General features: G+C 42.0%; 1 protein-coding gene across 5 annotated transcripts in view; it reads right to left on the bottom strand.

The window, feature by feature from the left end:
• The window catches only part of PHF21B (PHD finger protein 21B), a 219,981-nt gene that overhangs the window by 99,982 nt on the left and 104,457 nt on the right, over nucleotides 1-15,542 (bottom strand). The window lies entirely within an intron of this gene.

The raw sequence follows: 15,542 nt of genomic DNA on the forward strand, positions 1-15,542 counted from the left end.
GCAAACATGATTCTGGGATGCATTAACAGGTGTGTTGTGAGCAAGACACGAGAAGTCCTTCTTCCGCTCTACTCTGCTCTGGTTAGGCCTCAGCTGGAGTACTGTGTCCAGTTCTGGGCGCCGCATTTTAAAAAAGATGTGGAGAAATTGGAAAGGGTCCAAAGAAGAGCAACAAGAATGATTAAAGGTCTTGAGAACATGACCTATGAAGGAAGGCTGAAAGAACTGGGTTTGTTTAGTTTGGAAAAGAGAAGACTGAGAGGGGACATGATAGCAGTTTTCAGGTATCTAATAGGGTGTCATAAGGAGGAGGGAGAGAACTTGTTCACCTTAGCCTCTAAGGATAGAACCAGAAACAATGGGTTTAAACTGCAGCAAGGGAGGTCTAGGTTGGACATTAGGAAAAAGTTCCTAACTGTCAGGGTGGTTAAACACTGGAACAAATTGCCTAGGGAGGTTGTGGAATCTCCATCTCTGGAGATATTTAAGAGTAGGTTAGATAAATGTCTATCAGGGATGGTCTAGACAGTATTTGGTCCTGCCATGCGGGCAGGGGACTGGACTCGATGACCTCTCGAGGTCCCTTCCAGTCCTATAATCTATGAATCTATGAATCTATGAATCTTGAGAAAAGATGACTGAGGGGGGACCTGAAAGTCTGCAAATACATTAAGTGCTGTTATAAAGAAGATGTTGGTCAATTGTTCAATGTCCACTGACGCTCAGACAAAAAGTAAGATTTCATTTACATATTAGGAACTATAAGGTAATTAAGCCCTGAAATAAGCTTTTAAGGGAGGTTGTGGAATTCCCATCGGTGGAGGTTCTTAAGAGAGTGGACAAACATCAGTGGTCTAGGTTTACGTGGTTCTGCCTCAGAGCAGGGGGCTGGACTTGATGACCTCTTGAGGTCCCTTCCAGCCCTACATTTCTATGATGGGGTTGCCTCTGATAGCAAGGAACTTGACTTGATGGCCCAGGAGATTCCTCCCAGTTCTATGTTCCTAAATACTGCAAGCACATATGATATGAGAATATCTGAGATGTGCTATTCTGAGAGTTCTGAACTCCACAAACAGGATTAAATAAAATGGTGTCTCAGAAATTCCATCATGTTCTACTTATCTAGGTATTTAGATGGCCACTATTACTTCAACCTGAGCATCTCATAAACATTAATTACTTATCTTTACAACACCATTACCTTATGGATGAAGAACTGATGCACAGAGAGATTAAGTGGGACATGCAAGTCATGTGTATGCACAGATTCTCAGCTAGGCATTAAACTGGGAAATCAGTCCTAGGAAATTTGTGGCAGAGCCAATAATTGAACTCACATTTCCTCATTCCCAGTCCAGTGCCTTAACTAGAAGACCATCCTTCCTTCTTATGTTCTTTCTTCCTCATTCTGACAATTTGTCAGATTTTTAGTTTGAACTTAACATAGTAATTTTATTATTGGTCTAAATGAATGAGATTGGAGTCTCTATTTATAAGTTACATTTAATTTAAAGGCAAAATGCAAAACAAGTGATAAGGAATGATCCAATCAGGGTACATAAAGATCACGATCCTTTAAATATCTAAGAAGTGCATGTGAGATACACATGTACTTTTTGGTGCAACCTAGAATATTGGCTCACCTATCTAGGAAAGCAGTACAATGTAATGCAAGAATGACACATGGCCTGAAGGATTTCAGTTATGAGAAAGGTTGACGTTCTCATGCTTTCTCACATTGAGTTAAGAAGCTTGGGCATAACCTTATAAACAAAGATTTTTACAGCGAGGAAGGAGATGGATCATAGTGATCCAGACAAGCTGTATCCTGGCAAAGAGCATGTCAACAAGACATAATCAAGCAAGAGAGGGTTCATGGCAACAAAGATTTGCATTCACACCATCATGAATGAACAATTAGATGCCACAACCTTTTTTTTTTTTTTAATCACGCATGTGATGTCTAAAGGTCTTGGCAATGTGAAAGAAACTTTTTCTACTAGATTTTATTCAGGCAGAAATATTGAAAAAGCAGCAGCTTTAACCCTTTTCCTGCTGAAGTAGGAAAGTCTCACATTGACAGATTTCTTTCAACTGAATGCCAACTAAAGTGACTGACACTGTAGGAAACGGGCCTGGTACCTTTGGGAACACAAGAAGTCAGTTATGTTGCCTTCCTTCAGTATACCAGGGGTTCATTTTAAACATTTAAAAGCACCGATTCACTGGGAAGCCAAACAGCCCCTGAAAAGGGCATTTCCCATAAAAGGGACAATCCTATTCATACTGATGCCAATGGCAAGATTCCCACTGACTTCAACAGGAACAAGATGAGGCACAGAATATTTCTATTTGGCAGATCCCTTGGTTAGATGGGCTGAAGCTGTTGCTGATGCTGCTGTTAAAATCTGATCTAATTTCATCCCAGGTGGAGTTTGGGATTTAGCTGGAGCTGGGTAGAGTGGTAATGTCATTTGGATGTCTCTTTCTGGCCTGATCTGGTCAGGACAACTCCGAGGATAAGGACAAAGAAAGCCTGGGGTCCCAGGAAATGGAGGGGATGGCAGCCCTGAAGGTGAAGTTCGTTCCAGTAGCCTCCGTCTGTTTTTCTCTTTCGTCTGTTCTTCTCTGTTTCCCACCCCCGTCAAAAGTCTCTTTCTTTAAGGATCTACACAGGGAATGGTGGGTGGAGTAGCCCATCCCCTCATTATTTTGTGCACCAGTTAGGTCTAATATCTGACACACCAATTTGAGTTCATTAACTTCCAGCTTTACAGCATCTGTTTTTAAAAAGCATAATTTCAAGAGTCCTTGGATTATTTAGACAATCCTATTCATACTGATGAATCTAATCCAGTTTCTTTGTCTGGTTCTCTTGCACTTATTTATAACATTCTTTATTGAAAACAAGTTGACCTGGTAAATTCCATGGTAAATTCGTAAACAGGAAAAAGTTATAAACCAATTATCACAACAGTACCAAAACTCCTCCTAGAACTTGGCCCTAGAATTCTGCCTCTGTATGTAGGGAAAGGTCCAGTGATATGGCATCTGTATGACTCTGGAATGACTGCTGGAGAGTATATGACAGACACATACATTTTAAGGCTAAAAGGGACTATTAAGATCATCAACTCTGACTTCCAGAATAACGCAGGCCATAGAACCTCACCCAGTACCGTTCATTCATTAAGAAGAGAAATGAGAATGAAGCTGCATCAAACCCATAACATCTGTTTGAGCTAAAGCATTTTTTTCAAACAGAAATCAAGTGTTTGTTTAAAGACATCAAGTGATGGAGTCCACCACATCCTAAGGTAAGTTGTTCCAATGGTTAATTACTATCACTGTTAAAATACTGCATCTTATTCCTTGTCTGAATTTGTCTCCAGTCAGCTTCCAACCTCTGGATCTTGTTATGCCTTTTCCTGCTAGGTTAAAGAGCCCTCCAGTACCAGAAATCTTTCCCCCTATAGATAAGGATGGTGACACCATCTGTGTGTGTGTCAGCTAATGGCAACTATAATAAATCTGGATACTGGGCTCATACAGGCCGCTGTAACTTGTTGCTGCTTCAAACTGTGTCAGGGACCAAATGAGCTCACCACAGCCAATCAGAGAAGCGCACTGCCTGCCCTCTCAATACCTGAACCAGTGTCATCACAGGTTAGGGATGAATGCGGCTCAAGGAGCTTAGGAGTCTAGTACCAACAGCATTGTGCAGTTTTACCTTGCACCTTTCTCACTATGCACATGAGAGTCAAATTCTCTTGGTTAAGCCATCTAACAATTACTTCAGTGGGATTTCTGCCAGCATAGGGAGTGCACAATTGGACCTGCACTTGTGGGCTGTTGTTGCCTAATGTAAAGTTAACCGATTCTATTAACTAATGGTGTATAAATAAAGAACCTTTCACGGTTACACTAAATCTATATCCAATGAACAGTTTATCATGAGCGGAGTCAGAGGAAAGCATGCCGGTGTCATTGTATTAAGCATTGGATAAGATGCATTGCTCACTGGTGAACTGTCTTCGGAGACTCTTTTCCTCTTAGCACAGAATGTGTCTTTACAGCTTTTGAGGTAAGAATAAAATCTGGGAACAAACCAGGAGAATGTAGGTGCACTGGCTGCTAAGAGGAGGTACCTGTGACAGACACAGTGAGGAGATTTTGAAGAGTTATTGATGCTAGGAGTATCCATAGATGATGATAGAACTAAAAGGATTTTCATCCACGTAAAGGGTATCAAGACAGCATGTAGGTAATAAAGACGAGGAACACAAACAAAAAAACAGGGGCCTGCTCCTGCTCCCATTCATACATTTTAAGGCCAGAAGGAATTACTAGACCAGTGGTCACCTACTGGTAAATCATGATCGACTGGTCGATCTTTGAGCCTCTGATAGTCGATTGCGATTTCCGGTCACTAAAAGTCCAGTGGCGCAGCGGGGCTAAGACAGGCTCCCTGCCGCCCTGGCCCCAGGCCACTCCCAGAAGCAACCAGCACACCCTTGATGCCCTGGGGCAGGGGAGGCCAGGGGTCTCCGCGCACTGCTCCTGCCTGCAAGCACAACCCCCGCAGCTCCCATAGGCCACAGTTCCCCGTTCCCAGCCAAAGAGAGCTGTGGGGGCGGTGCCTGCAGGGAGGGGCAGCGCATGGAGCAATGTGCCCCTCTCAGCTGGGCCGCAGGGGTGTGCAGGCCACTTCTGGAAGCGACGGGGGACTGAGGCAGGCAGGGAGCCTACCTTAGCCCCACTGCGCCGCCGACGGAGAGCTGCCTGAGATAAGTGCCACCCGGCCGGAGCTTGCACTCCACACCCCCTCCTGCATCCCATACTTCCTCCCATACCCCAACCCTCTGCCCCAGCCCTGCGCCCCCTCCCGGAGCCAGCATCCCATACCCCCTCTTGAACCCCAACACTCTGACCCAGCCCAGAGCCCCCTCCTCCACCCAAACTCCCTCCCAGAGCCCGCACCCCTCAACCCCTCCTGCACCCCAACCCCAGGCTCAGCCCGGAGCCCCTTCCCACACTCCTAACCACTCGGCCCCAGCCTACAGCCCGCACCCCAACCCCCCTGGCCTAGCCTGCTGAAAGTGAGGGTGGGGGAGAGCAAGCGACAGAAGGAGGAGGGAATGGAATGAGTGGGGTGGGGCCTCGGGGAAGGGGCAGGGTACATCCTGGGTTGCACTTAAATTCAGAAAGTGATCTTGTGAATAAAAAGATTGGAGACCACTGAACTAGACCATCTACTTTGACTTCCCCTATATCATAGGCCTTTAAATTTCACCCAATTACCCTTGTACCGAGCCCTCTGATTTGTGTTTGACTACAGCATATTTTCTAGAAGGCATCCAGTCTTGATCTGAAGACATCAAAAAAAAAAAAAAAAAAGGAGTCTCTACCACTTCCTTTGGTAGTTTGTTCCAATGGTTAATCACTGTTAAACATTTGTGCTTTATTTCTAATTTGAATTTGTCATGAGTATTAGCAATGCCAAATGGAAGCAGGGCTGGACTTTTAAGTTTGCTGCGACTATCAAGCCTTTAAGATTTATAAGATTTGTAAAAAGTTTCTTATTGTTCTCAAACCTTTGCATTTTAATTGCCCTCCTTACTGTTTGAGCCAAACACTGAAGCAGGATTGCAGGGCAATATGCAGGAGTGGATGGTACATGTGTAATTTCAGCACACTCTCCAGCCTTTCAGGTAACTTTCAGCTATTCAGAAACTGGTAGCCTAACATGGTGTCCAAATATATCTCAAACCCAACAAAAAATAAATACCAACTTCAGTGCAGGTAAAACAGAGGGGGAAATGGTAGGTAAAAGAAAACAAAGGGCAACTTTAAAGTTGTTTAGGTGTGGGCTTTCCAACCCTGTCATTTGGGGAGAAAGGGTTGTGGGTTTGGGTTTTTTCCTCCTTCTCATTAATCTGCTCTTCAGAAGTTTGGAGAGCTGCAGTTTCTCATTATGTACTCCTTCTGGAATTAACTCCTTGTGTGGGCTATCACATTAGGCAATAGATAGATGTCAAGAACAAGTTACGGGATGGCGAGGAGCCAAACATTGGGGGTGTTATAATGGAGTATCTCTTATTAAGAGGGGAGTTTTGATTGTGTGCATCAGGAGGTGGTTTCCTTACATAAGGAGAAGCCTTGCAAAGAGCAACCTTCTAAAGAGAGAGCAGTGAATCACCAGCTTATTTAACTGCTTTCCTCACAAGAAGATATTGCACAAACTCTCCATATGCTTCATTGTGGCACACAGACCTTATGCTTCTTCACTGATTCTTACAGATCTGGGAAGTCAAAAACAAGCTAAGCAAGCAATCCAGCAACTAACTTCAACCTTTAAATAAACCCAATAAATAAACCTTTCAAGGTCCAGAATCTATCATTCAGCCTGCAAATCAGCTCTTGTCTCATCTCTGAGTAGGGCGCTACCAAATTCACGGTTCACTTTGGTCAATTTCAAGGTCATGGGATTTTTAAAATTGTAAATTTCATGATTTCAGCTATTTAAATCTGAAATTTCACGGTGTTGTAATTGTAGGGGTCCTGACCCAAAAAGGAGTTGTGGGGAGTCAAATGGTTATTGTAGGGGGGAGTTGCGGTACTGCTACCCTTACTTCTGCACTGATGCTAGTGGCGGCGCTGCCTTCAGAACTGGGTAGCTGGGGAACGGTGGCTGCTGGCTGGGAGCCCAGTTCTGAAGGCAGAGCCACTGCCAGCAGCAGCACAGAAGTAAAGAGCACGGTATGGTATTGCCACCTTTACTTCTGTGCTGATGCCTGCAGAGCTGGGCCCTCAGTCAGCAGCTGCTACTCTCCAGCCGCCCAGCTCTGAAGGCAGCAGTGAAGAAGTAAGGGTGGCATGGTCTGATATTGCCACCCTTATTTCTATGCTGAGGCTGGCAGAGCGCTGCCTTCAGGGCTGGGCATCCGGCCAATATCTGCCGCCCTCCAGTTGCCCAGCTCTGAAGGCAGCGCAGAAGTAAGGGTGGCAATACTGCGACCCCCCCCCCCCCAAAAGATAACCTTGTGATGCCCCTGCAAATCTTTTGGGTCAGGACCTCCAATATGAGAAACGCTGGTCTCCTCTGTGAAATCTGTAAAGCATAGGGTAAAAGCACACAAAAGACCAGATTTCACGGTCTGTGACCCGTTTTTCATGGCTGTGAATTTGGTAGGGCCCTATCTATGAGGGGCCGCAGCAGTCAAGTTACTTTTCAAAATAAGAGACTTACAAAATGTATCAAGTGTACAAATCTCAAAATAGACCACCAGTCTCTCTGATCCTGGAAATCAGCATCCGGGATTACTTTCAAACTGATCCAGTGAGTGAATGAAGAACTAGATTGAAATCCTCCCCCATGCCTTGTGTGTGTGTAAGTAAAAGGAGCATTATTATTGCAAATCTAAAAAAAATTGGGAGATTAAATTGCATAATTAGATTATACTATGTAAATATTTTAATGAATATGTGCAATTATTTCTACGCATAGAGATCAATTGCTACTATTTCCATTGCTACCTATGTGTTTTCTAAAGCTGGTTACCTATAGAGCTCTGCAACTAGAGTAAAGAAGCACAGTCCAAGGTCTACAGCTCTTCAGTGAAATCTTTTTTTTCCCTTTTATTCATTCATTAAGAAGAGAGATGAGAATGAAGCTGATAGCTCCCACTCCAGGGACACCAGGTACCATTTAATTGGCCAAAGACACAAGATTTTCTACAAATCCTCCCTTGTTCCAGATTTTGAAATATTCAACTGTCTTGCAATGCAAGAGGACTATAAACAATCTTTAAAGGGACACCATCAACACAATACTCATAGAAAAAATTCCTCAGCTGTTCAACTAATAGTATCATCAATTATTCAAGCTAAAAGTATTTTTGTAATCAAATTTACTTCTCACCATTTATAGAGTATTGCCAAATCAAAGTTTTAAAAAATCATGAATCCCATAATAATCATGAGATTGATCTAGAAATCATAAGTCTGAAAAATAAAAAACATTGGGTTATTTTTATCTGTTTTTTGGTTTTTGAGCCTTTAGAGGTCACATTTTCAATTTTATTTCTGCAACCATGAAAGCTAGAAAGTTACTTCATATTTATATATATACACACACACAAATATGAGAAAGCTGAGCTTCTTACACAATCACAGGACTCCAGCAGCTGGAGCTTTAAGAGAAACATTAAATATCATTAGATTTGGAAATTTGGAAACACAGCATTAACTGTCTGCATTTCAGACTAGGCAACTGGTGAGTTTCTCTTTATATAGCATGCAAAGTTATATATATTTGATTGATTCCATCTATCCTCACCTTTTGTGTGCCACCTGTCGTCTCAGGTCCTGATCCTTGAAAGCCTGGGGGCTCAGTCCTCCAGTGCTCATGTGAATGAAAACACTGAACAGATCCTCAGATAGTATCAATCGTCATAGCTCCACTGAAGTCACTCTGGCTCAGTATGGCTACTCACGTGTGTTTAAAGAACTGAGCATGAAAGCTAAGGACTGAATAAAGTTATGCACGCAAGTAGGTGTTTGCCTTAAATAGAGCTGTGACAATTTACACCAGTCAAGGATCTGGCCCACACATGCCACTGGAACTATTCATGGTTTTAAGGCTGCATCCCAGCAATGGTTGCAGGATTGGACTCCAACACTTCATGTCAGAGACTGCATCTTCACATCTGTTTGTACAGTGCCTAGCACAGTGAGGCCTCAATTGTGACTGGGATCTCTGAGGATTACTACAATATAAAGAAAATAGTAAATAAATACTACTTCATTACCAATAAACAAGAGTCCAATTTACTTCCTTGTTGTCACACTTCCATGCAGTGCTGTTGTGTTTGGGCTTCCAGCAACTCTGGGAATGTACAGGCATGTTGGATTTGCTTTTTTGTTGTTTTTTTAAATTTTTATTGACATGTTTTAAAAGAAAACATCAAGAAAAACATATCTATTCATGTTAAGTTTTGTTAATTTCTGTTACACTTAGTTCTTTTAAATCCCAAAACTAGTTGTCTGTTTAAAACATTTGAAAACTAAAGCAGAGGAGTAAATTGATAAACATTAACAAAATCTGCAACAATAGAAGAAATGTGAGCAATAATGACCTTTTGTTTCTAGACATATTATGTTTCCAGATTTAATCCTTCACAATTTGCTGCTAAGGGTTTGATTTTGCTAGTCACAGACTATTTTAAAAGTGTATCAGCTCAAGAAGAATAGCATAAAACATTTTATTTTAAAAAAAAAACACAACTCTCTCTTTTCAAGAAACAGCCAAATGCCAGTGTAAAGATTCAGGAACCATTGAGAAATAAAATGGGTTTCTCCATAAAGAGCTAGTCCATATAGCCCACAGCTAATACACACGCATACACAGTTTTATTAAAAGAGCATCTTGACTGCACTCTCTCTCCCCTTTAATGATTGGTCTCTAATGATATCTTTTACATATCCGTGCTGCTACGCAATAAACTTTGCACAAACTAAAAGGGCAGGGGAAAACTGAACTATCTTTTAAATAGCAGCAAGTCCCACTATAGTGTCTTGTTTCTTCTTCTGTTTTTTCCCTCCCTTTATATTCCTTTTTTCCCCTTTCTGCCCACCTGATCCTTTTTAAAGGTTGTGGGACAGATTCATCAATATGCTCCGCAAAGCTGTAGGGGCATATTGGTGAATCTTGACCTGCCAGTGGAACAGAGCTGGATGCATCTCTTTCTGGAATCAGTGGATGCCACTCCATCCATTTGCCAGGGAGGCCCACCAGAGAGTCACATCTTGCCAGACTATGCTCTAGGGACCTAAACTCTAACTGGTTACATGGCACCACATCACTCTGCCAAAAGATCTTCAATTCACCCCCCCAGACTGGTGTTTAATAATGTATATATAGGCTGGTGTGTGATAGGTGGAGGCACTTAAAGTTTCTGGGTTGATAATATTTTGGGTCCTATATACTTCCCCCGCCTTTGGATATCTGGCTGAGGTGCACAATGACATATAAGAGGGTTTACTCCTGAGCTCTAAAAGGTGGCAGCTCCACCATGCTTTCATCATCTACTTCTACTTTTCATCCTCCTTGAAACCTAAAATGGAATGGTTTCTTTGCTGGGGGTTTGCTGCTGGTTCACTGGGCCCAGCTTTTACTAAAATTGTTGAATTGCTTTATGTACAGTGTCTAATTCTTTTGTTTTGGGTAATGGGTGCTTAAAACTAGATATAAAAGAAATGTATTATTTTTAAACCAAAGCTTCACAGTTTTTTGCCTGTCCAAACCTCTGCTTTGGGAGCACACAATAAGATCATTTGATGGTTTCCTCCCATGATCCTATTCTAAAAGCTTGAGAGGAAAAGCAGAAGCACTGTACACATGACTAAATACATCAAACTAGGCTGTAGAGCAGAATTGGAAAATGGAAAACTCAGCAGGACCAATCAAGAGGCTTTCCTTTATCTCTGAGGACTTAACCATTTAATAAGAGATTTGGCTATATGGTTATCTCTGCTTCCCAGCAATAATAAATTCTCCGAATATAGTGCCGACCATCAGAAGATATCAGAAGATTGGCTTTAAAATCATGGGATTAAAAAAATAATCCAATAAATTTGGGGTGCTTATTGTTTTCTTTCTGGTTTCTGAGGCTCCAGGCTGCATTTGCTTCACATTTCAAGCTTTTCTCCACACCATGACACCTAGAAACTTACTTATTTTTGTGAAAATGAAAGCAGAAGATTCTCATGCAATCTCTTGATTCCAGCAGCTGGACTTTAAAAAAAACCCAAGCTACCAAACATTACAAGACTTGTGATAAAATCATGAAAACTGGCAACATTAGTGAGCCACAAGATACCCAGAACTATAAAATATTAAATTCATTATGGTGGTGAAAATACCACTAAGTAGGGCCTATCAAAAACAGGTATGGCTTAACAGAAATAGTAATCTTTATAGTATCAGGGGGTAGCCGTGTTAGTCTGTATCTACAAAAACAACCAGGAGTCTGGTGGCACCTTAAAGACTAACAGATTTATTTGGGCATAAGCTTTCGTGAGTTAAAACCTCACTTCTTCAGATGCATCCGAAGAAGTGAGGTTTTAACTCACGAAAGCTTATGCCCAAATAAATCTGTTAGTCTTTAAGGTGCCACCAGACTCCTTGTTGTTTTAGTAATCTTTATAAAGCACCACAAATTCTGAAAAGACTGTTGATGAGTCTTTGTAATTATAATGAAGCAATTGTGATATACAATTCATAACTCAGTGGTATATTCTCCTTTTGTTCCACGCATAGAACCTGCCATGGACATTAATGGGAGCTTTGTGCCTGGTGTCCCAGAGTTAGTATTGAAGGATTGATTGTGACTTAAGGTATTGTATACAATTCAATTAAACACCCATGGCTGGCCCAGGTCAACTAACTTGAGCTCACAGGGTTCTGGTTGTAGGGCTGTAAAACTGTGATGTAGATGTTTGAGGGGGACCCCTCCCGCCTTGTGGGGTCCCAGCCCAAGCCCAAATATCTACAGGGGGCGCTAAAGGGCAGACATGCCCTACAACTAAGCCAGTGGTTCTCAAACTGGGGTTTGTAAACCCCTGGGGGTTCATGAAATATTACAGGTGATTCTCGGAAAAAAAGTCCCTAATTGCGGACAGAGCTGTCCCTAGGGGCCCCAGGCAGCAAGGGGCCAGCAGCCCGGAACCCCTGGACTTCCAAGAGCTAAGAGGATCAAAGCAAGCATATCTATCACACTGAGGACATTTAAACTTCAAGACTCCTTATAAGAAATGGAAAGGGAGGTGGATATTTTTTGCTGTTTTTAAAATTAAATAGGCAGCTAGTATTGTTTTTAAAATTATTATGACGAACAAGTTTAAGCTTTGTTGTAACGTGCGTTGTTTGTCTGAACTGCTCAAGACCTGAATGCTTGTGTAGGAGGAACTCTTGGAGTTGGCTTCTTAAATACCTTCATGCTGTTTCACATCTGATACTTCTTGATGAAACATAGGAGCCTTGTCTTATAATAGGCTTACTCAAAGAGATACAAGCTACGGAAGTGAGATCTTGGAAGAGTGTTGCCATTTTCATAATGTAATCAAAATACTATAATGATAAATGAGAACATAAGAATGGCCCTACTGGGTCAGACCAAGGGTCCATCTAGCTCAGTATCCTGTCTTCCGACAGTGGCCAGTGCCAGGTGCCCCAGAGGGAATGAACAGAACAGGTAATCATCAAGTGATCCATCCCCTTTCACTCATTCCCAGCTTCTGGCAAACAGAGGCCAGGGACACTTAATAATAAATAGTGTGTAATAAGCATGTCATAAAACAAATTTTATATTTACAAGATCACTGCTTTTATAATTTATATCAGGTAAACGAGAAAATCCCTGGAAATATGCATTTTTAGGAGGGGGTTTGCGAGACTTGACATTTTAGTGAAAGCGGTTCATAGGTTGTTAAAGTTTGGGAACCACTGAACTAAACCAAACTGTGTTTATAGTGTTGTCATGATCAGAAAAAGTGACTAGACAAAAACAGTGCCTTCTTAATCAAAAAAATCTACCCTCTAGGTGCATTTAGAGTACAACACGATTACTTTACTTCAAATATAAGCATTTCCTACTCTTTATTCCTCTTAGTTCTGCAGCTGGGGAGAGTGAACTGGATTTTTTTTTTTTAAGTTTGTGCTGAAGCTCTTATCCAGGTTCCAAATGTAGAACCGTTATTGTGGCTAATATGTGAGCCAAAAAAACAAAACCAACCATCTTAATTTTCAGAAAGAAGGATGTATTTGAGGGTGCTGGCAGTTAGGAAAAACTTCTTTTCAACTGCAAACTGAGCAGATTTGATCTTGAGTCCCTGAGGCTATATTTACACTGCAATTAAACACCTGTGGCAGGCCCATGCCAGCAGATTTGGGCTTGCGAGGCTCAGGCTATGGGGCTGTTGAATTGCAGTGTAGACATACCCTGAGAGACAATAAGTGCGGAACTTCAAGAGATAATTTTTACAGGATCACTTTTTAGAAAGAAAATGCTCCATTCCACTCTTGGTTCCCTTGTGCTCTTGGACAGGAAGAGGAGGAGGATGGGTACAATACTGGTTGATGAAGGAGGAGGGAAAAACAAATACCAAGAGTCAACAAGAAAACAGCTGCACTATTCTGAAAAGGATTGTACTAGGAAGGAGGATCAAGACCAACCAAAATAAATCAGTGAAGGAGTAAGAATTTTACAGAAAACTGTCTTATTCTTTTTGGCATCTCATGCCATATCCTTCCTACACTCAAATGCTGGAATTATCTATATTTTGTCTCATTGATCTCTGTGCTGATTTTAGCTCAGATTGAGTGAAGAGGAAAGAAAAAGCAAGCAAAGGAGTCTGGTGGGATGAAGAAAGAAAAGGGGCCACCTGTAATGAAATGGATGCTTTGCTTTCTGTACCCTGAAGAAATTGGAATCGACCACACTGTGAATCATTCTCTGAGAATGTGCAGTCTGAGTTGAGACTGAGATAAAGAGACCAGCTTGGCAAAAGCTTAGGAGATATCCCTCTGTTTTTTTGTCGACCCACTCAGGTATGGCCCTGATGGTCCTCTGTCATAAAGGAGGGGCCAGAGGGCCAACATGAAATGAGTGGTGTTGTGATCCCCATGCACCAGGTCACATCACTCATCAATTCTGGCCCTGCTGGTCCCCCATCATGACTTAGGGGCCATGGAGCCAAACCTGAGGGGGCACAGTTGTGGGTGGAGTGGCCAGCTTTGCTGTTCCTGGCTGCTGCCATAAGGCCAGCTCCTGCTCTGGGCTCCCTCCTGGGGGCCTGCCAGGCCTCATCCTGCATCCAGTAGCCTGTGACCCCTGTCAGGGATGCGTAGTGACATTGTACCTGGGCAGGTCAGGCTGGGTGGTGGGGAATAAACATGGCATGGACTCAGCAGGCGAGGTGCTGGGGGGTCAGCAGCTGCAGTGGAGATGGCCCCAAAGGGATAGACACCATGTACCATGGAAACATTTTCTGAGGTGCCCCTGCTTTGCATGGTCTCTCTTTGCTTCTGGTAGTAGTAGAAGGCAGAAACTTAGTATCTTATTTTGTCTACATGGGTCATGAACTCTGACAAGTAAACTTTTAGTACAGCAGACACTCATAAGTAGCAACATATCGGTGTCCTTTTGCTACATTGCTCCTAAGCGGCTGTTGCTGTTATGGGGAGTGTTGACAATTCACAGTAGGAAACGTGTTCCCAGGGGAAATGTTGCTCATAAGCAGTGGTTGCTCTTACAAAGTGTTGCTGCAAACAAGCGTCTCCTATACAGATGCTATGTCTTAAGATCCTTCTTCGTCTAAATTGGGATTAAGTAACATAGTGAAGGAAATTTCTTAACTATACAATAAGAGGTAACATTTCATGTGCCAGCTCCACCTTTCACAACTCTTAATTTTGCTAGGCAAGTCCATGCTACATCTGACTTTGATAAAGTGCCAACAACACTGTCAAGAAACCAATAGCCCCTGCCATTTATACAGGTGACATTTAAACAAATTAAATCATTGCAAGGAAATACTGAACTTCTGCAGAATTGTCAGGTTGTAATCAATTAAAGCACTTAGTAGGTCTCATCCTCGTATAGGGCCTAATCCTGCTCTCACTGAAGTCTACAGAATTTTGCACTGACTGCAACTGGATAGGGACTGAAATAGTTCCTTTTTTGTACCTGTAATCCTCTACCATGTGATCATCCAAAGGGCATTAGACAGAGCTGACAACTACTTCGCACCATGGCAGTTGGAATTGCAATGTCCCATCTCTGCTGATGTTTACGTTCGACAGTACAGGACTCGTCTTTACGTCATTCAAAATGGAAGTCTGTAAAGCTAATACATATGCCAGTATGAGTTTAGTTCTATTGTTGGAGTTTATAGTGGATTTATTATTTCAGTGCTGCAATTTTTGTGTGTGTGTGTGCGCGCGCGTGTAAGATTTAGCTGAATCAACAAAATGGACTCCAGAATAAAAGTGTACACACATGGAGCTATTTAGGAATAGGAATTGTTCTCTAAATTCACACCCTACCTTAATCCGAATTAACTTTCAAGTACAGACAAGTCCAAACACTATAAACATGCATCATATAATGGAATCATAGAGACAAACTTACATATGCTGACCTGGACCAGCCCACTATCTCTAGTTAGGACAAGGATGGTCTTTGTCTTATACATGCATATAGTGAGGTCTCATGACTGCATTGGGGCCTTTAGGCACAATATATTAGGTAATAACAACTCCTCCTCAAAGGATGTCTTTTCCCCAACTGATTTTCAAGTACTAATTTCTTCCTAAAGAATCTTCAATAATAGCATTAACAGGATAAAGAATAGCTCTTTGAAACTGTAGTTGGGGTTTTTTGTTTTTAAAATTGGGCTGATATTTTAAAAGTTAAAATACTGGTCTCTGGAGTAAAAAAAGACTTCTAATGGCAATATTTTATATTTCTATAATATCT

This window comes from Malaclemys terrapin, chromosome 1 (assembly GCF_027887155.1).
Source record: "Malaclemys terrapin pileata isolate rMalTer1 chromosome 1, rMalTer1.hap1, whole genome shotgun sequence".
Lineage (NCBI taxonomy): Eukaryota > Metazoa > Chordata > Testudines > Emydidae > Malaclemys > Malaclemys terrapin.